At 48.6% G+C, this 22,967-nt stretch overlaps 1 protein-coding gene across 11 annotated transcripts in view; it reads right to left on the minus strand.

Annotated features, from left to right (window-relative positions):
• The window catches only part of PPIP5K2 (diphosphoinositol pentakisphosphate kinase 2), a 133,599-nt gene extending 114,671 nt beyond the window's left edge, over positions 1-18,928 (minus strand). For 4 of the 11 annotated variants that reach the window (XM_044275961.1, XM_044275959.1, XM_044275960.1 and 1 more), the window contains exon 1: positions 18,716-18,927. The gene's annotated coding sequence lies outside the window, so the exon portion shown is untranslated. Of the gene's footprint in view, positions 1-18,715 lie in introns of all 11 variants that reach the window. The other 7 variants (XM_044275963.1, XM_044275967.1, XM_044275964.1 and 4 more) reach the window with 3 other exon arrangements.
• Between the last annotated feature and the right edge of the window lie 4,039 nt (positions 18,929-22,967).

Genomic DNA, 22,967 nt, shown 5'->3' on the forward strand with positions numbered 1-22,967 from the left:
TGAAAAGTCGCAAGTACGTAACTTTTGTATGACAGTTTCTGGAGTAAAAGGTCATAGTAAATGACCCCCACCGTTTGCTAATGTGACACCTAGGGATGTTGCTACCTCCCATCAGGTCCTGAGAAAGCGTCAGCGCTCGCAAAACTGTCAGTTTCCACGTGCGTCTCCGTGTCACGCTGTTCCACATTAGGGAGTGTTGGGAGCCCTGTCTGCAGGGATCACAGATTCTTTTGTTGTGCGACCACAGTGTCTTCCAGGGCTGGGCGTTAGAAATGTGGAGCAGTTTTCTCCTGACTATTAGGCCTCACGCACACCACTGCATTTTTGTATCCGTGACCGATCCACTTTTTTTTGAGGATTGCAAATGGACACATTTACTCCTATAGGTCCGCAAAACAAAAACAGATAGCACGTGAATGTCATCCGTCTGTCTGTTCCGCAAATTATAGAACGTTACTTGTATTCTTGTCTGTATTGCGGACAAGGTTAGTCATTTCTAGTAATGGGAGAGGGGAAAACGCGGATTGAACACAGAAGGTGTCCGTATTTTGCAGACTGCAGTACGGACAAGGTGGTGTGCATGAGGCCTTAACCAGACTACTGAAACAAAGCCTCAGGTTCCTCCAGCCACGAAGCACTCGCTGACAGAAACCAGAGCATCTTCTGATACTTCCCTTTTCGAGACTGCTAAACAGAAGTTGAAAGCTAAGACAGCCCGAGACGTCTCTAATAAATACCGGCTGTCACTCCACATTAAAAATGTCTAGAAGATTAAATATTTCTCTGGAAGGCCACTTTCACTGCAGCACATGGGCGTACGTCACCCGGCCCGCTGCTTAGCAACTATACCACCGCCTAACAATGCTAAATAAATCATCTCAACCGCCAACCATTCAGAAAATAGAGGCCATTGTAAAAGGGAAAATATCAACTTAGAGACCAGTGATATGCGGCTCCCCATGGGCTCCAGCAGCAGCTACTGGTGACACGATTTTGCGGTAAAATCATATGGCCATTGGTTGCTGTGGGTGGATGTGGCTTGGCTGCTTGCGGCCATCTGCACCCTAAAGTCCATTATTAAATTTGAGAAGAAGAAATACAAATACGGGCTCACACACACGACAGTTACTGTTTTGCGGCCCATAAATTGCGGATCTGCAAAAAAAGGATACCAGCCGTGCGCATTCCGCATTTTGCAGAAAGCAACAGCCGGCCATAAAAGAACATGACAATAATAGGACATGTTTTTTATTTTATTTATTTTTTTGCGGCACGTGCATGCAGACACAGAACGCCCACAGAGTCATTTCGCTGACAGAAAATACGTCCGTGTGCACAAGCCCTAAAGCTGTGTAAAATGACCAGATTTATAAGGCACAATCCTTATTTACAGCAGACTAAACTGAAAGGGCCGATGGGTAAAGATTTCTTCTCTTCATTACAGCACAGATCACGGACTGGATGCCACGGGGCAGCAGACACCTTGTGGAGCCATAGGCACCCTATACATACTGATACTTTACAGATTCCGACCCTTTTCTGCCTGACAGCTGCTCACCGGAGCAGATCTCTACCTAAAAGTTGGTCTGCCATGCTGATTTTATTTTGTTCATTGTTGAGTGTAGTTGTTGGAAAGTATCTGCATATAATCAATGGATGCCAAGACTAGACCACAGATCGACGAGTTGTTTCAACTTAGGGACCTGTCATGACGTTATCTGCCGTTATTCCCATTTTTTTTTCCTCTTAGGCCAGTTCATGTTCATTGTGTGGGAGTGTGAATTCCCATAGAGAACTCTGCTCCTCTGACTGGACCGCACTGCATTAGGGTACATTCACACGACCGCAAATGGGTCCGCATCCGTTCCACAATTTTGCAGTACGGGTGCGGACCCATTCATTTTCTATGGGGACGGAATGGATGCGGACAGCACACAGTGTGCTGTCCGCATCCACATTTGCAGAGCGCGGCCCCGATCTTCCGCTTGCGGACAAGAATAGGCATTTCTATAGGGGTGCCTATAGGTGTGTTGCGGATCTGCAATTTGCGTGACGCAAAACACACCACAGTCGTGTGAATGTATAGTGATTTATAATGCTGTGAGTCTCTGCCCGATATCAACTGTAATGATTTGTACTGATGTCTGGCACAGACACACAGCAGTATAAATCATTATAATGCCATGTGGTTCGGTCAAAGGGTCAGAGTTCACAATGGGAATGCACACTTCCGTACGGCGCAAAGCTTCACGCAGTGAACGCGCTCTTCTGAACCTGCCCTTATACCTGCCTCTGTTCCATAAATCTGCCCCATGTTATTTGGCTCTCTATGGGGGTCATTTTTTAAAGTGGTGTAAAGTAGAACTGGCTTAGTAACCAATTAGATTCCACCTTTCATTTTTCACAGCTTCTTTTGAAAATGAAAGGAGTAAAAAAAAAAAAAAAAAAAAATTACATTTTTTTTTAACCCCTCCAGCGCTATTTCACTATGCATTCTGTATTAAGAATGCTATTATTTTCCCTTTAACCATGTTATAAGGGAAAATAATAATGATCGGGTCTCCATCCCGATCGTCTCCTAGCAACCGTGCCTGAAAATCGCACCGCATCCGCACTTGCTTGCAGATGCTTGCGATTTTCACGCAACCCTATTCACTTCTATGGGGCCTGCGTTACGTTAAAAACGCTGAATATAGAGCATGCTGCGATTTTCACGCAACGCACAAGTGATGCGTGAAAATCACGGCTCATGTGAACAGCACCATAGATATAAATGGGTCGGTATTTAGTGCGGGTGCAATGCGTTCAACGCACGCATTGCATCCACGCGGAATACTCGCCCGTGTGAAAGGGGCCTAAGGGTTAGGGAACCCTGATTTTACAACAGTTTTTTATACCAGTTGTACAATGCATCATGTATATACACAGTAACACGTGGGCACAATGCTTGTGACAAAACAAAATGCCATTGAAGACACACAAAAAAAAAAAACGCCACAAACAGCACTGCAAAATGCTGTGTGGGAATCCAGCTACATAGACGGAGATACTGGGGATCATGGGTATTGCATGAACGCCTATATAGTAATAGAATACGTGACTAATGGGGGGCACGTTCTCTCTTCGTGAAGATTTCACTGACCTGGGCCGTTCACCAGGCCACATGTGGTGAGCTTCCCAAAGGAAAGGATTGGGTGCAGTAGGATTAGAAAGGATTGCGTGCAGTAATGATTACAGTCAGACGCGCCATTAAACCACAAATAACCGTACTGTAATTATTAACAAGCATTCGGACCATTATCAGCCTACATAAACATGGCAGATGAGGCATACGCATTCAGTGAAAGCTGTACAAGTATAAGGCAGGTATAAGGTAGATCCACATGGATGGATGCGCTGTGGAGCGTTTTACGGTATAAGCAAATAAATGAGATTTAAGCAGATCTGTGGCAAATCTGTAGCAAATCCACATGGATTGTAACATGGGTTCGGTGCAGATTTTGATACAGTAACGACAATTTCACCCACGTGGACATAACATTAAGGGAAGGTCACACGTGGCAGATACGCAACAGAGTTGAAGTAAAGGATTTTCAGGCGCTAATGTATAGTCCCAGCAAAGAAGATAACGTTTAAAGAAATCATCCACACGCTGCAACAAAAAAATCTGCAGCATAAACTAACCTGCGGTGCGGGTTTCTGGACTGATGTAAATCACGTACCAATCCTCAGTCCCAGTCAGTGACAATTCTAGTCTCCTGGACGGTCCTTGGCACCGAACTGGGCTAATAACGGTATAGGAAAGACTCCTATGAGCCTCAGGGTACTACATACTTTATACCTATTGAGAGGCATTTACCATGCGTCCCCATTGTTGAGGACAGCATGAAAAGACTCCTGCACCTAAATGTAAGTGCACTGGCTATTAAAAGTAGGGGTGATTTTTTTGCCCGAAAAACTGACATAGGGAGTTAAAGGACCCCCATTATCTATTTAGAAACCTGGACCCCAGCACTGCAGGCAACATTGCTACCATACAAGGTAGAGGTTTAGCTTCTTATACAACACCATTTCCGAATTCCTACTCCCCATCATGCAGGATGGGGCCCAAGTACCGTGCACGTGCCAGTAGTGGAGTGGCATCAGGTTCCCCCCCAGCTGCCCCTTCTCAGTCTCCCATGTATCTCATCGTCTAGAATAGACAAATTATTGGAGGTTGTACCAAGACTGACACTGATCACGTCTTATACAGGATGGGTGATGTGTGCCCCCCACAATCACTAGATCCTGTCTCTCCCATTTGAACGGTATGGAGGTTGAACACTATGCAATGCCGCTCCATTTAGTCTCTCTAGGACAGTCCTATAGAATTTGACTGGAGTAGCACTGCACATGCTCGACCACCACTTCTTTCAAATTGGGGAGACAGGACCACCATTCATGTGACCGGTGGGTATCTCATGGTCCGACTCCCACAGATTAGACACTTTTTCACCTATCCTGTCCTGTGGGTAACCGTGCCTTGTGGACACATCCCCACTGAAACCCAGTGGTTGGCTACGGTCGACCATGTGACCTTTAAAAGACCATTTTATGTTTTATTCCTCAGGTAATAAAAAGCTTCATAGAAATGAACTGAAACTAAGCCAAAAGGAGCCAGTAGGAAGTGTCTAGGCCCATTCCTACAGTCCAGCTCGGAGTAATAGTATGCTCACACGTGGTGTAAATGCACCAGCAAAAAGGATGAGAGTTTAAGAAACCTCATCCCCACAAAGAAGAAACATAAAATCCGCAGCGTAAACTGAGCTGCAGCATGGAAATCTATGCGGTGAATGTTCCCTTGACAGCAACCATTCAATACGACCTTAATGCTGGGTTACTATCATATGGTGGTATCCATCTAAAATCCTATTTTTCCCAAAATGACAAATGATCAAGTGAAGACCCTCACTTGCCCTAGTGATTGTGGGTATGTCACAACACTAGGGCTGCAGCTAACGATTATTTGAATAATCGATTAGTTGCCGATTAATTTCTACGATTAATCGATTAATCGGGAAAAACGACAAAATTACAAAACAGAGAGGTTTATATGATCTTACTTGAAAAATTATGTTCAAAGGCCATATTAAAACAAATTGTGGACGACACTATTATGGGGGATCTGTGGACGACACTATTATGGGGGATCTGTGGACGGCGCAGTTATGGAGAGGGGGATCTGTGGACGGCGCAGTTATGGAGAGGGGGATCTGTGGACGGCGCAGTTATGGAGAGGGGGATCTGTGGGCGGCGCAGTTATGGAGAGGGGGATCTGTGGGCGGCGCAGTTATGGAGAGGGGGATCTGTGGACGGCGCAGTTATGGAGAGGGGGATCTGTGGACGGCGCAGTTATGGAGAGGGGGATCTGTGGACGGCACAGTTATGGAGAGGGGGATCTGTGGACGGCACAGTTATGGAGAGGGGGATCTGTGGACGGCGCAGTTATGGAGAGGGGGATCTGTGGACGGCGCAGTTATGGAGAGGGGGATCTGTGGACGGCGCAGTTATGGAGAGGGGGATCTGTGGGCGGCGCAGTTATGGAGAGGGGGATCTGTGGGCGGCGCAGTTATGGAGAGGGGGATCTGTGGACGGCGCAGTTATGGAGAGGGGGATCTGTGGACGGCGCAGTTATGGAGAGGGGGATCTGTGGACGGCGCAGTTATGGAGAGGGGGATCTGTGGACGGCGCAGTTATGGAGAGGGGGATCTGTGGACGGCGCAGTTATGGAGAGGGGGATCTGTGGACGGCGCAGTTATGGAGAGGGGGATCTGTGGACGGCGCAGTTATGGAGAGGGGGATCTGTGGACGGCGTAGTTATGGAGAGGGGGATCTGTGGGTGGCGCAGTTATGGAGAGGGGGATATGTGCACTGTTATGGGCATAACAGTGCACAGATCCCTTTCCTCATAACCGTGCACAGATCCCCCTTCCCATAGCAGTGCCATACACAGACCCCCCCTCCTCCCCATAGCAGTGCTATACACAGACCCCCCTCCCCATAGCAGTGCCATAGACAGATCCTCCCCCCTCCCCCCTCCCCATAGCAGTGCTATACACAGACCCCCCTTCCCATAGCAGTGCCATAGACAGATCCCCCCTCCCCCTTCCCCCTAACAGCCCCGGCCCCGATGCTTGCATCTTTATTTTACCTTTTTACAATGACGCTCCCGCTCCTGTAACAGCCAGGCAGAGCGGACGGCGGCGTAACGTCACTCAATCACGTGACGCGCCTGCTCCGCCCACTTCATGAATGAAGGAGGCGGAGCAGGCGTGTCACGTGAGTGAGTGACGTTACGCCGCCGTCCGCTCTGCCTGGCTGTTACAGGAGCGGGAGCGTCATTGTAAAAAGGTAAAATAAAGATGCAGCGACCGCCCGCCCGAATAGCAACGAATCGGCGATTATTCGATAACTGGATTCGTCGACAACGAATCCAGTTATCGAATATAATCGATTAATCGTTGCAGCCCTACACAACACAGATAAAAATTTAGATATACTTCAAAAGGGTTGTCCTAGATCTTGATACTGATATCCTATCCTTAAGGTCATCAATATCAGATTGATGGGAGAGCGACTCTTGGCACGCCCACAAATCGGCTGCCTGAAGAGGGCGCAGCGCTGTGGTAAGCCTCGTCCCAGCTCACCAAGCGCAGTACTGTACATTGTATGGCGGTTGTGCTTGGTCCGGCACCTCAGGACCATTTACTTGAATGGGAGTAAGGCTAAGTTCACATCAGTGTTCAGCCTTTCCGTTCTCTTACTCAGTTATAGGGGCAGGAAAAACGGAAAGGACGGATTCGGCACATAACTGAGCCGAACGGAGCCTACAGACCCCAAAGACTATAATGGGGTCCGTTAGGTTTACGCTCAGAAGATGATTTTGGAGTGGAGACAAAAGTAGAGCATGCAGTATTTTTATCTCCGCTTCAAAAATCTTCCGAATCCGTCCTTTCCGTTTTTCCTGCCCCTATAACGGAGTAGGAGAACGGAAAGGCTGAACGCTGATGTGAATGAAGCCTTAGCTGTTAGCTGCGCCTAGGACACACAGCCAATGAACGTCACTGTCCTAGGTCACCGTCGAGGTCGCAGTGCCCACCGGAGTAGCGGCCTCTTCAAACAGTTGGATCCCCACCGATATGATGACCTAAGAATAGGCCATCATTACCAAAATCTCAGATAACCCCTTTTACATGCATAGTACTACTGACTCCTACAGGCAGAATTACAAATCAAGACAAACTGATGCTCCAGTTTTACACCTCCAAACAGTGTGTACCTTCAATTTACAAAAACTTTTCATTAGCAACATTTTTATACTTGCAGAATAGGATCAACCCCCTCCCTGTCTCCTAGGAATCAACTTAAAGGGGTTATCCAACCCCTAAAATGCCTCCCCATAGGGCCGGGCCCCTCACACAGATAGTACTGTGCGGAGTAAAACATCTGGCGTCGAGGGGGGGGGGGGGCACGGTGAGGGGTACAGCCAATAGCAGGCCACGAGCCTCCCTAGTGTCACCCGCTATGCTAAGGAGGCTGGCTCGTCCCAGTCGCAGCCTGCAATTGGCTGGCAAACACCCCACGACGCCGGAATGTTTTCATCAGCACAAGAGGGAGATGCAGGGATGAGAGTCAGAAGCGACACGGGTTCTGGGGAGCGAGGTAAGTACAACCTCTGTGAGGGGCCCGAGCGTATGGGGAGGCATTTTAGGGGTTGGATAACCCCTTTAATATCAGATATTAATATCATGAATATCAGATTGGCAGTCCAACACCCGGCACCCCCACGATCATCTATATGAAGTGCACGTGCCGCTCTAGACACTTGTTTCTAAGGGCTGTATTGCATTAACAGAATTTGCAGGCGATTGTCTGGAAGAAAGCGCTACTTCCCAGCAATTGCCTGCTCTTCAGTGGAGGAGACTGCGGCTTTTACATGCAACAATCTCCTCCACAGTATGGGGAGGAGTAATCGTTATGCCATCGCTCGTCCCCATACTGAATCATTGTTTGCCGGCAGCAGAGTGTAATAAGATGGCGCGATCTGCCGCCCGCAAGAGATGATTTTTATACCTGCTGAAAGCTTACTCTGCCAGATCAACATTAAGTTTGGCCAAATTTTACACCACCATAAGGTGTGCCTGACTGACACGCATAATAAAAATAAAAATTTTAGGACCATGTCCTAGTGATATTGTGTAAAACTCAGTACTGCAAAGTATCCAAGGAAGTCCAGTCAGATCTTGGAGAAACTCCAGCAATGAAACACATAATAAAACGGATGTAGAAAACACATAAAAACCTGCACATATAAATGTAGCTCAAGGCATGTGAGAAGATTCATCTCTTGGTATTGGGAACTACTGTCACGACCATGGTCATGACTCCTGCAATCGCATGCAGTTGCCTGCAGTCTGGTCTCTTTGTCAATCACAGGTGAGGGCTGTAGTATGTTGCTGCTGGCAACATCATTTATGTGGCAGCATAGCACACTGAGCTGTGCTAGGCTGCTTGCTGCTATGTGCATGCGGTTGCACCTGGCAACCTGCCTTTATATGTGTGCACATTCCCTGTTTTAGTGTGCACGGGGTTTGAGTTGTGTGCACTTCCCCTTTTAGTTGCTGTCTTCCCTTCCCTGGTGTGAGAAGGGTTAATTCCTTTTCTAGTGTGTGAGCACTGGGTGTGTGTGTGGGTGTGGCTATTTGGGCCTATATAGCCTCTGCTGTGAGCAGTAGTCAGAGGGGTACTTCAGCCATGGTCTGCTGGACCTCCTACTTATATTCCATCTGCCAGTGAGGGCCACCCTTGTGGTCATAAATGTTATATGTGATGTTTAGTTGATGTTGTTTTCCTTTTCATATTTTATGCACCTATGGATCTGGGTTAGTGTGTGTTGTGTGTGTGCTGTGTCCATTTATATTTGGGTGTGGACACTAGCTTGTATAGCACGGGATCCAGTTAGTGTGTCTGCGGCAGGTAGGTGTGGAAGTTTTTTTCATCCTCCTGCCATATCCATAGGCTGTTTAGGTTCCTATCCCCTTGCAGCTTGGTCAGTGAGACTCCTGTTCCTCCGTGCCTAGGAGGAACAGGTCGTCTTACCCTGCTCCTTGTTCCAGGGCAATCCTGAGGGCTAGCAGGGATTATTAGGTTCCGGTGTATGAGCCCTCCCACCATCAGGGTTGACTCATATGGTTAGGAGTCAGGGTCAGATTAGGGACGCGATAGGAGGTGACCTGCTCCCTAATTCTGTCGTCCTGGCCAAGCAGCCATTAACATCTTCCAGCATCGCACGGCTGAGGGTTTTCCCCATCCTCAGCCGTGACAACTACTAACAATTAGAGTCCTTAACGCAGGGGCTGCATGGAGACTTGGGTCCCGACAAGCATCATGCGACCAAAGATTGCTGCGTAGCACTGCAGCCTCAAACCACAATGGGACTGAATAGGATTGCAGCTCGACTTGCAAGTCGATATGAGCACAACCCCAGAATGTCAAAAAACCTGTAGTGTTAGATTTTTTGTCATTTTGTGGTTACTGTAACTTGCAGTATTTGATCATGTTTTGAGGCTACAGGCTTTGGTTGTGAAATGTAAGGCTTGTTTCACACTTGCATTTGCCGATCTGACAGGCTGTTTCAGCCGGGAAAAGCCTGCTGGAATGCCATCTGGCCCCATTAACTATCATAGGGTATGGTGGCGATATGGGCGAAATCTGGCAAATACGCAGGAACAGCCTGCCGGCAGTGTGAAACAGGCCTTAGTCGTTGCGTAGCCCCTGCCTAAAAAGGTTTACAGATGATCTATTCACAGCATAGCAATACAAGACTGGTGGGGGTCCGACACCCCCAACAATCAGCTGTTAGCAACAGCCACAGGTTCCAGAAGTAAACGGTGCACGGAGCCAGAACATCACAGCTCCGTACACTGTGTAGTGGCCGTTCATAGGTACTGAATCTCGGCTCCCATTCAGGGTAGGTTCACACCACCCTTTAACTGATTTGGCAGGTTGTTCCAGCAGAGAACAGCCTGCTGGAGCTCATAGGATTCGGCCTAGCTGGATACTAACATTCCCCTCCAGACCCTATTGACCATAACGGGGATCCGGCTGCTTTCCAGCATTAGTGCTGTGTTTCGCCTGGACTATAAAAAAAAAAACAAAAAAAAAAGCTGCATGCACCAGTTTTTGTTCAGGTGAAACCCGGCATGAGTGCCGGAAAGTGGTCGGATCCCAGTATAATCAATGGAATCCGGTGGTGAATGGCAGTATCGGGCTAGGCTGGATCTGGTGAGCTCCAGCAGGCTGATCTCTGCCGGATCTGTGACACCCTACCCTCACTGAGTATTAGCATCAGCTGCAGTACCTGAGAATAGCCTCTACATAGCCGATTGGGTGCTGGACTCCACCAAACTAATATCGATGACCCATCCTATGGAAAGGTCATCAATGTTGGTCCTGGAAAATCCCTTTAATATTCTAAAAGTTCTTAAGAAAAACAAAAACAAAACACATTTCTCCACTATTAATCACCAGAAAGTAGAAGGTGCCCCTTATTTCTGAACTGCTTATTCCACTCTTTCCACACAGTTTGGAGCACATTTTACATATGATCGGAGCTCAGGAAGCGAGTAATATCGGCTTATTTCACTCCAGTCTCCAACTAAACATACAGTTTTTTATTACAGGGTACATTCACATATCCGCCAGGCTGCTCTGCTGCATGCAATGGTTGACATCTGTGCCGGATCAGGCATGACGCAGAAATGAAAGGATCCGGCAATTGAATCCAACTCGCCTTATATATACCCCAGCAGCTACTATCATTGCAGAGTCAGGAGGCCACCATACACATTAAATGGTTGGCCAAACCTGCCAAAAATCAGCGAGTTCAGCCAATAATAATGTGCAATGTTAGCTTTAGGTTGGCATTGCAGCACTGTCCCCTTTAAAGGTATTGGCCAGTTTCTAATAATGTCAGACTAGAGTTGTTGCGATACCAAATTTTTTATTCGGTTTCGATACCATAAAAAATGTATTGCGATACTCGATACCACGGGAAAAAAAATAAACCAAAAAAGCCACGTGCATTCCCCATTTTAAAAAATTGTCGAATCGTGCAGTTTTTCTTTATTTTTTCTGTTCCAGGTGTTCACCGCATAGATTTTTTTTATATTTTAATAGTTTGGACTTTTCTGACGTGGCGATATGTAATATGTTCATTTATTGTTTATACATTTTATATGTGAGATTGGGAAAGGGGGTGGGTTTTAACTTTTTTTTTTTTTTTTTTTTTTTACACTTTTTATATAATAACTATTTCCCCCTTAGGGGCTAGAACCTGGTATTTTTTTTTACCCCTTGTCTTGAATAGGACTTCACATTGTCTGTGCTGCTCTGTGCAATGTGCACACAGCATCAGGGATGTTACCATGGCTTCAGTAGTGTCCTGGCTGCCATGGTAACTGATCGGAGCCCTAGGCTTACACAGCTGGGGCTCCGATCAGAAGCTACCACTGCACCACCAATGAGGGGGAGGGAGAGGACCCTGTGGCCACTGCCACCAATGATTTTAATACTGGGGGAGTTGAGAGGGGCAGATCAGCGGCAGTTAACCCCTCAGGTGCCGCACCTAAGGGGTTAACTGCCGCTGATCGCAGCTCCCTGTCAGGGGCAGGTTGCCGGCTATGCAATTCTGCTGCCGGCACCCACCTCCTGTATTATGTGTTAAAGACTACTTTTCCTGGGTCCAGACTAGGCTACACAGAGCGGCGCCCAGAGATGTCCCAGCACTTACTATTACTCCTGGGCGCCGCCCCGTTCGTCCGCTATGCCCCATTACTGTCTCCTCTCCTGCGCCATATGCTAATTACTATCAGAGCAATGGGGAGGAGACCATCAGCTTCTCTAGTGGGCATTCCTTCTCCCTGGCTGTAGCGCTGTCCAATTGCAGCGCAGCGCAGGGAGAAGGAACGCCCACTAGAGAAGCTGATTGGTCTCCTCCCCATTGCTCCAATAGTAATTAGTATATGGAGCAGTAGAGGAGACAGTAATGGGGAACAGCGGGCGAACGGAGCGGCGGCCAGGAATAAAGGTAAGTGCTGGGACATCTCTGGGCGCCACTCCGTGTAGGAAAAGTCCTATCATTGGTGGCGCAGTGCGCCCGCCCCTCTCTCCCCATTGGTGGCAGCAGCACAGGGGGAGGGAGACACTGCTTCCTTCTCCCCTGTGCTGCTGAGGGAACATGAGCGCACTCACAGCAGCACACTTATGTTCTGTGATACTAGACTGCGCAGCCCAGTATAAAAAAAATGGAAATCTCTGTATCGTATCGATACCGGGACAAAAGTATCGATTGGGTATCGAAATTTTGATACCCGCAACAACCCTATGTCAGACACAAATCCAAGCTTTTCATCGGTGGGGTCTGAGGCCCCAGTCGATCGCTTGAATGAGGACAGAGAAGCGCTGCTGGCGATAGGTTCTATAGAAGTCTATGGAGCCGTCTCTATTCCGTTTCAGCAGTACGGAGAGAGAGCGGCGTATGCAAGGGCTTCCGTCTTCTCATTTCAGCATTTAGAACCCCACTGATCAAAACCTTTGATATGTCACTATGACGCATCAAAAAAGTTTTTGGAAAGCTCAGTGGCCCTTTAAAAGGGTTTTCCGAGATTTTAATACTGATGACCTATTCTCTGGATAGGTCATTAGTATCTGATCATTGCAGGTCAGACACCTGGGACCCCCGCCGAGGGCGCTGCCTTCTCCAAGCACAGCACTGTACATTGTATAGCGGCAGCCAGGGGCGTACATAGAAATCACTGGGCCCCATTGCAAGAACCTGAATTGGGCCCCTTGTGAGTGACCCATAGCACCACTTAGGCTATGTGCACAGAGAGCAGAAGCCTCAGTTGCAGATTCTGGCAAAAACAAAGGGCAAAATAATGCTGCATGCCAGATCTCGACTGACCCCATTATTGTGAATGGGATCCGGCAGGTGCCAGCAGTGTTTGGCATATGCTGGATCTGGTGATTCTGGTATTCTGCTGGTGGCTGGAACAGAATATCAAAATCTGATTGCAAGTAGAGATGAGCGAACTTCTGTTTTAAGTTCGGCGTCTAAAGTTCGGGGGCGGGTTAGCGGAGAATCCCGATCTGGAACCGGATATGGATTCCGACTTCCGTTGTGGTCCGTGGTAGCGGAATCAATAATCGGCCATTATTGATTCCGCTACCACGGACCACAACGGAAGTCGGAATCCATATCCGGTTCCAGATCGGGATTCTCCGCTAACCCGCCCCCGAACTTTAGACGCCGAACTTAAAACAGAAGTTCGCTCATCTCTAATTGCAAGTGATTACCTAGCCTTCCCTCATGGACTGTGCCCGCTGCTGCTTCACCTCCTCCCAAATGCTGCTGGCAGAGAGTGGTCAGGGCCTGGGGCACCAAGCTGGACTGGAGTCTGGATCAGGTCAGGTCACAGTACAACGCGTGCTGGCAGAGGAACAGGACAGGGACATTTTACAAAGTGCAGACACAGAAAACTAAAGGCTTTAATCCAGTCACAACTGAGGTTCTGACTGCTGCAGAACCTCCTAATACACACGCCTCAGCTGCTGCAGAACCTCATTACACACGCCTCAGCTGCTGCAGAACCTCATTACACACGCCTCAGCTGCTGCAGAACCTCATTACACACGCCTCAGCTGCTGCAGAACATCATACTCTGATGCTAGAGAACATAAAACGGCGTTGATAACATCTGTGTTGGGGCCTCATTTGCAGATCAGGTCATTAATGCTGGACACAATTTACAGCCTGGCAGATGGAAACCCATCAGATCTCATCATAGTCAGTGGGATCCATCAGACGTTGTCTTCCATGAAATGTCAGATCCGGAACTATGGTGATTTACGTTGTTGTGCTTCTATGACGGCAGAACAGCGAACGTCACCAGCATTAATGTCACCAGTGTGAACAAAGCCTAATACACACCTCAGAAGCTGCAGAACCGTACAATAGTGACAGGAGAACAAGTCTCATCATCACCAGATGTTATTATTGGTAAATTACGGGGCAACACAAGGAAAGGTAAAAGTGGAGAGAACTACAACTCTCAGTATGTCCAGGCTGTTATTGGATACAAGTGGACATTAGACAGAGAGAGTATAAGGCTGTGTCCAGAAGAACAGAAAAATATTTCAAGCATCAGTTCTGCACACTTGGCATCCGTTTGAGCCATTTCCTTCTGAGAGCCGTTATTTTAGACGAAAAAAAAGTCCTTCACGCAAAACGGAGAACTAAGCGTTGATGTGAACCCAGCCTAAGAAGAGAGAACTATAACTCTCAACATGTCTAGATTATTATAGGGCATCATCCAGTTTTACTAGGCGAGAGCTTTAAAAGGAAATAACTATAACCCCCAGTATGGCCAGACTTATTACGGGCATTAGTATACCTTACATAGAGGCCGTATAAGAGGAGAGAACTACAACTCCCAGCATAACCAGACTGTACTAAGGCATAAGTTGAAATTACATGGAGGTGGATATAATAGGACAGAACTACAACTCCCAGCATTACCAGACTGTACTAGGGCATAAGTTGAAATTACAACTACCAGCTTTTATAGGATGTTATATGGGTTATCCCTGGACACCACTAACCTCTCCTCCAGGCACAACACAGAAGCTCCGCCCCCTCACAGGTCTTTCACCTGTCCTCTGCGCTGGTCACATGATGATGACATCACCAAAGGTCCTTCAGACTTGGCTGCTCTGCTATGCTTGGCTTCCTGCACTAGTCACATGGTGATAATGACATCACCAAAGGTCCTTCTCCACATCCTATATTCAACTCTCACAGGTAGCTAGCTATAAAAGTGTAATTAGTGGGCGTGGCCTATCCTGGAATGCGGGGGCCCCCTTCCCCCAGGGGCCCCATAGCAGCTGCGTGGTCTGCCTCTATTGGAGGTACGCCACTGGCGGCAGCCCTTGGTATCACAGCCCAAATCCATTCACTTCAATGACCTAGGGAAAGCCAAGAGAAGGCTGCGGTACTCACAGGAGCAGCAATGCCTTCTCCAACAGTTTAACAGCAGGGGTCTTGGGTGTCAGACCCCCACTGATAAATTACTGATGACCTATCCTGAAGATAGGCCATCAGTATTAAAATCTCGGAAAACCCCTTCATGTGAATGCACCAAGCTATAATAAAACCGAGCAAACCAGCTACTATATGCACAGCGTGTCGAGGGTACGGATCACTGCCAACAGCGCTCTTCAAGCAGATGATTGGGGGGGGGAGGGGGGGGGGGGGTTACAAGAGTCAGACCCCACTGATCCAACCATTAAGTTAAGAGTTAGGGCTCTTGCACACAAACATAAGGGCTCCGTGCCCATGAACCACAAACAGCGGGTCCGCAATATACGGGCATTGGCTGGGTCCAGGATTCGCAAGATGCCGCCAAAGATAGGACGTCCTATCTTTTGTGGAGGCAAGGATCGGAAGCCCACGGAAAGACTATGAATCGCTTCCATGGGCTTTCGGGGCCATGCCACCGAACCGCAAAAGATAAGACATGTCCTATCTTTTGCTGTATTTTGCAGTTCGCAGACCCATTCAAGTCGATGGGTCCAAATCCACAGCACGTAGTCCACACATCCGTTGCCCGTGCATTGTCCACAAACAGGCCCGGAGCCCTAAGGCCTCTTTCACACGGGCGAGATTTCCGCGCGGGTGCAATGCGTGAGGTGAACGCATTGCACCCGCACTGAATCCGGACCCATTCATTTCTATGGGGCTATACACATGAGCGGTGATTTTCACGCATCACTTGTGCGTTGCGTGAAAATCGCAGCATGCTCCTCTTTGTGCATTTTCCACGCAACACAGGCCCCATAGAAGTGAATGGGGCTGCGTGAAAATCGCAAGCATCCGCAAGCAAGTGTGGATGCGGTGCGATTTTCATGCACGGTTGCTAGGAGACGATCGGAGAACATATTATTTTCCCTTATAACATGGTTATAAGGGAAAATAATAGCATTCTTAATACAGAAAGCTTAGTACAATAGGGCTGGAGGGGTTAAAAATAAATAATAATTTAACTCACTTTAATCCACTTGCTCGCGCAGCCCAGCTTCTCTTCTGTCTTTCTTTGCTGTGCAGTAGGAAAAGGACCTGTGGAGACGTCACTGCACTCATCACATGGTCCATCACATGATCCATCGCCATGGTAAAAGATCATGTGATGGACCATGTTATGAGCGCAGTGACGTCATCAAAGGTCCTAGTCCTCAAAGAAGAAGGCAGAAGAGAAGCCGGGCTGTGCGAACAAGTGGATTAAAGGGAACCTGTCACCAGGATTTTTTGCATAGAGCTGGGGACATGGGCTGCTAGATGGCCACTAGCACATCTGCAATACCCAGTCCCCATAGCTCTCTGTGCTTTTATTGTGCTAAAAAACGTTTTGATCGATATGCAAATTAACCTGATCTGTGTCCTGTAGCTGGAGATGAGTCCAGCGGAAAGGAGCCCAGCACCGCCCCGCGTCCTCTCAATCTCCTCCTTGCTGGCTGACGTCACAGAGCTGGAGCGCCGAAATCTCGCAATGCGCGAGCTAGCGCATGTGTAGTTCGTTCCCTGTGTTGATGCCAGCACAGGGAATGAACATGATGCCGACACTGCGCAGAGTGGAATGCTCATAGAGCATAATGGACCAGAGTGGAATGCCCAGAGTGGAATGCCCATAGAGCATAATGGACCAGAGTGGAATGCCCATAGAGCATAATGGACCAGAGTGGAATGCCCATAGAGCATAATGGACCAGAGTGGAATGCCCATAGAGCATAATGGACCAGAGTGGAATGCCCATAGAGCATAATGGACCAGAGTGGAATGCCCATAGAGCATAATGGACCAGAGTGGAATGCCCATAGAGCATAATGGACCAGAGTGGAATGCCCATAGAGCATAATGGACCAGAGTGGAATGCCCATAGAGCATAATGGACCAGAGTGGAATGCCCATAGAGCATAATGGACCAGAGTGGAATGCCCATAGAGCATAATGGACCAGAGTGGAATGCCCATAGAGCATAATGGACCAGAGTGGAATGCCCATAGAGCATAATGGACCAGAGTGGAATGCCCATAGAGCATAATGGACCAGAGTGGAATGCCCATAGAGCATAATGGACCAGAGTGGAATGCCCATAGAGCATAATGGACCAGAGTGGAATGCCCATAGAGCATAATGGACCAGAGTGGAATGCCCATAGAGCATAATGGACCAGAGTGGAATGCTCATAGAGCATAATGGACCAGAGTGGAATGCTCATAGAGCATAATGGACCAGAGTGGAATGCCCATAGAGCATAATGGACCAGAGTGGAATGCCCATAGAGCATAATGGACCAGAGTGGAATGCCCATAGAGCATAATGGACCAGAGTGGAATGCCCACAGAGCATAATGGACCAGAGTGGAATGCCCACAGAGAATAATGGACCAGAGTGGAATGCCCATAGAGCATAATGGACCAGAGTGGAATGCCCACAGAGCATAATGGACCAGAGTGGAATGCTCATAGAGAATAATGGACCAGAGTGGAATGCCCATAGAGCATAATGGACCAGAGTGGAATGCCCATAGAGCATAATGGACCAGAGTGGAATGCTCATAGAGCATAATGGACCAGAGTGGAATGCTCATAGAGCATAATGGACCAGAGTGGAATGCCCATAGAGCATAATGGACCAGAGTGGAATGCCCACAGAGCATAATGGACCAGAGTGGAATGCCCACAGAGAATAATGGACCAGAGTGGAATGCTCATAGAGAATAATGGAAATGTAATATTTGAATGAGAGACAAAACCATTTGACATCTCTAATAATTATTTAGCAGACATACTCTCCAAATTCAGTGAGATTATTTAATGTTCAGATTACGTGGAATTATCACTGTTTTCTGCAGAATGACGAGGGTGAATGACACAAAGGAATGACCATAGACTACAGAAAAAGGCGATAATTCCACTTAATCTGAACATTAAATAATCCCACCGAGTTTGGAGAGTATGTCTGCTAAATATTTATTAGAGATGTCAAATGGTTTTGTCTCTCAATCAAATATTACATTTCCATTATTCTCTATGGACATTATTTGTAACTCCCTCTCAAGTGAAAGGAGGATTCTGGGAGTTGTAGTTTTCATTACAGCTGGAGTGCTGGCGGTTGCGGATCCCTGTTCTATCGCTGGCGGACCGGACATACAGATGCTGTGCGTATCCCTATGTCTGTAACGCAAAAGACAGAACATTGAAGTCAATAGGTCTGCATAAAATGTGGGTGTGTGCACGGCCCAGTAGAAGTGAATGGGCCCGTGAGCTCACCAGAGGAGAGGCGGTGCACTGCTTGAGGCCTAAGGATTGTTCTATTTGAACAGAACATATACATTTTGATTGACAGAGGAGAACACGAGTGCAGTCCCATCCAGACCATGAAGTCCCTGGGTCTAGCAGCAGACTGCAGACTACTGCACTGCTGTCTGCACTCACAGGAGGTGCAGGGGGCACTTCCCATCAGGTAAGGGCTTACACAAGATGCACACACATGTCCCAGCTGGCACCGGAAGGTGACCCGGATCAGCGCCTCCTGCAGCCCCCCAGCCGCCGGTCTCACCTCCTCTCCGCAGCGGGCACAGGCTCTCCTCATTGATGCACCAGCCACAAACTTCCGTTCCCCCACATGCCAGCCAGTGCGCGAGAACCGGAGGGCGGGGGCAGCACACGCCTCTACTCGGGGATTTTAGGTCTCGTTGGAAACACTGCACATGCTGTTTGCTGGGCGTTTGGAGATTGAGATGTTTTGATCCCTTAGGCGCCCCGTAGTTCACCTTGCCCATGGTAAAGATGGCGCTGTCAGTCCGTTGTCACAACAGGTTCGGTATTGCTGGGGAGGGGAGACGGCGGCGTTGATGTCATGTGACCTCTTTAACCCATTAGTTGCAGGGAGCTAGTAATCTGATTCTAATAAAACCCCCTCTAGACTGACCGGGCAATTTCACAGTCTGTGTGGGCAGTGAATTGACATTTTGTCACCTAGTGGTTGGATATTGAATTTAAAGGGGATTTAGGGTACTTTCACATTAGCGGCGGGTGAACAGCCTGTCGGATCCGTCCTGCCGCCAGTTCACGTGTGCCCCCGGACTGCCGCTCCGTACCCATAATAGGAGCGGAGTTCTGGCAGCAGCGCACGCTGAGACGCAGCCGGACTAAAAGTAGTGCATGTCGTACTTTACACTGCGTTCACACCTGAGCGTCTCCAGAACAAGCGAACGCCCATTGTCACGCGTTCCCGGAAGTCTATGTACGGGAACGCGCGACGAGACGCCCCAAAAAAGCACCTGTACTTCTTGGTGCGCCGAGCGTTTTACAGCGCAAGCGTTTTACAGCGCGATCGTACGCGCTGTAAAACGCTCAGGGGAGAACCATTCCCATAGGGAATCATTGGTTCTTGCCTGTTGAGCGTTTTACAGCGCGTAGGAACGCGCTGTAAAACGCTTAGGTGTGAAGCAAGCTTTAGGGTACTTTCACACTAGCGGTTTTCTTTTCCGGCATAGAGTTCCGTCCTAGGGGCTCAATATCGGAAAATAACTAATGCATTCTGAATGGAGAGAAATCTGATCAGGAGGTCTTCAGTTCAGTCATTTTGACTGTTTAAGGGAGCATTGACACGACCGTGTTGGTTTTGTGGTCCGCAAATTACAGATCCGTGTGTTCCGTATGTCTTCAGTTATCTTTCTGTTCCGTAATTCCGTATAATACGGACGTGGTGCTTCCGTGTGTCATCCGTTTTTTACGGTCTGCAAAAAACTGAAATGGGACTGAAATAGGGTTTCCTAGAATGTTTTCAGTCCAGGGGTCTACAAAAAACGGATGACATACGGATGCATTTCCGTGTGCTATCCGTTTTTTACGGACCCAATGACTTTCTATGGGGCCACGGACCGCAATTTGCAGCCAAGGATAGGACATGTTCAAAAATAAAAGCAACGGACACACGGAACAGACAGCACACCGATGACAATGAAAGACAAGGAAGAAAAACACAGTCGTGTGAATGCTCCCTAAGACGAAGATAATACTGCAGCATGCTGCGGTTTTATCTCCGTCCAAAATTCCGGAACACTTGCTGGAATGCCGGCATTTTTTCCCATTGAAATGCATTAATGCCGGATCCGGCCCAGAGTGTCCCGGCAAAACAGATCTGGCATTGCGGTCTGCACATGCTCAGACCACAAAAAATGTGAAAAAAAATAAATGCTGGATCCGTTTTTCCAGATGACACCAGAGAGACGGATCCGACATTGCAACGCATTTGTCAGACGGATCAGGATGCTGATCCGTCTGACAAATGCCATCAGTTCTCATACGTTTGGATGGTTCCGGCAGGCAGTTCCGGCGACGGAACTGCCTGCCGGAATCCTCTGCTGCAAGTGTGAAAGTACCCTTAGGCCCCATGCACACTGCCGTGTTTCACAGCCGTGTGCGGGCCGTGGAACCGCGGCCTGGATCCCTCCTGAGAGCAGGAGCGCACGGCGTCACTGGTTGCTATGACGCCGTGCGCTCCCTGCTGCCGCCGCAATACAGTAATACACTGGTATGGTCTATACCAGTGTATTACTGTACTGTGCTGGCAGCAGGGAGCGCACGGCGTCATAGCAACCAGTGACGCCGTGCGCTCCTGCTCTCAGGAGGGATCCAGGCCGCGGTTCCACGGCCCGCACACGGCTGTGAAACACGGCAGTGTGCATGAGGCCTTAGTCCGTCCGCCTCTCTCTGTGCGCCGCTGGGGAACTCCGCCCTCATTATAGTCAATGGGACAGAGCGGCAGTCCGGGGGCACACGTGAACTAGTGGCAGGACGGATCCGACAGGCTGTTCACCTGCCGGACTCCCTGCCGCTAGTGTGAACTAGCCTTAGGGCCGCTTCACACGAGCGGATGCCGTGCGTGGCATCCGCTCCGTGAAAGAGTGCCAAGACCCGCTGCAGACTGCAGAGGCACGGAGCGGTAACATGACTGTTAATGCTCCGTGCCTCTCTGTGATCTCTTTACTACGAAATCACAGTTGTCACTGTGATTTCGTAGTAAAGAGATCACAGAGAGGCACGGAGCATTAACAGTCATGTTATGGCTCCGTGCCTCTGCAGTCTGCAGCGGGTCTTGGCACTCTTTCACGGAGCGGATGCCACGCACGGCATCCGCTCGTGTGAAGCGGCCCTTAGCCTGCTCTAAATCCTTTTCTGCAGATTGACCTGCCAAATCCAATAAGACGTAGAGTAACGTGATTAACCCCTTCAGTTCCGGGACCATTTTTGTTTTTTTGTTTTTTCTTCGCCACGTTCCAATAAAACCATAACTTTTTTAATTGTCTTTTCATATAGCCATACAAGGGCTTATTGTTTGCAGGATAGACTGTATTTTTTAATGGCACCATTTCATTTGCCATGTTTTGTATTGGAAAACAGAAAAAAACATTCTTCATGGAGTTAAAGGGGTTGTCTCACAGTAAGTGGCTTTATCCTGTAGAGAAGGTTAATACAAGGCCCTTACTAATGTGTTGTTATAATCCATGTTGCCTCCTTTGCTGAATTCATTTTTCCATCACATTATACACTGCTGGTTTCCATGGTTACAGACCACCCTGCAATCCATCAGTGGACTTCGTGCTTGCACACTATAGAAAAAAGCGCCATCCTATGTGCGCTCCCGACGCTTTTTCCTATAGTGTGCAAGAACGACCACCACTGATGGATCAGCGAACTTGTGTTTCAAGTTCAACATACAAGGTTCGGGTTATTTAAGAATTCCGTTATGGATTCCACTACCACGAACCATAAAACTTATTGTCCATGGTAGCAGAATCCATAACAGAATTCTTAGACAATTGTACGCTTAACATGAAACACAAGTGCACTCATTACTGCTATACGGATTACTGCAGGGGGGGCTGGTGGGTAATATGTGGTGACCAGTGCTTTAGGGGTTACTGCAGGAGGGGGCTGGTGGGTAATATGTGGTGACCGGTGCTTTAGGGGTTACTGCAGGAGGGGCTGGTGGGTAATATGTGGTGACCAGTGCTTTAGGGGTTACTGCAGGAGGGGGCTGGTGGGTAATATGTGGTGACTGGTGCTTTAGGGGCTACTGCAGGAGGGGCTGGTGGGTAATATGTGGTGACCGGTGCTTTAGGGGTTACTGCAGGAGGGGGCTGGTGGGTAATATGTGGTGACCGGTGCTTTAGGGGTTACTGCAGGAGGGGCTGGTGGGTAATATGTGGTGACTGGTGCTTTAGGGGTTACTGCAGGAGGGGCTGGTGGGTAATATGTGGTGACTGGTGCTTTAGGGGCTACTGCAGGAGGGGCTGGTGGGTAATATGTGGTGACCGGTGCTTTAGGGGTTACTGTAGGAGGGGCTGGTGGGTAATATGTGGTGACTGGTGCTTTAGGGGCTACTGCAGGAGGGGCTGGTGGGTAATATGTGGTGACCGGTGCTTTAGGGGTTACTGCAGGAGGGGCTGGTGGGTAATATGTGGTGACTGGTGCTTTAGGGGTTACTGCAGGAGGGGCTGGTGGGTAATATGTGGTGACTGGTGCTTTAGGGGTTACTGCAGGAGGGGCTGGTGGGTAATATGTGGTGACTGGTGCTTTAGGGGCTACTGCAGGAGGGGCTGGTGGGTAATATGTGGTGACCGGTGCTTTAGGGGTTACTGTAGGAGGGGCTGGTGGGTAATATGTGGTGACCGGTGCTTTAGGGGTTACTGCAGGAGGGGCTGGTGGGTAAGATGTGGTGACCGGTGCTTTAGGGGTTACTGCAGGAGGGGGCTGGTGGGTAATATGTGGTGACTGGTGCTTTAGGGGCTACTGCAGGAGGG

This window comes from Bufo gargarizans, chromosome 1 (assembly GCF_014858855.1).
Source record: "Bufo gargarizans isolate SCDJY-AF-19 chromosome 1, ASM1485885v1, whole genome shotgun sequence".
Classification (NCBI taxonomy): Eukaryota; Metazoa; Chordata; class Amphibia; order Anura; family Bufonidae; genus Bufo; species Bufo gargarizans.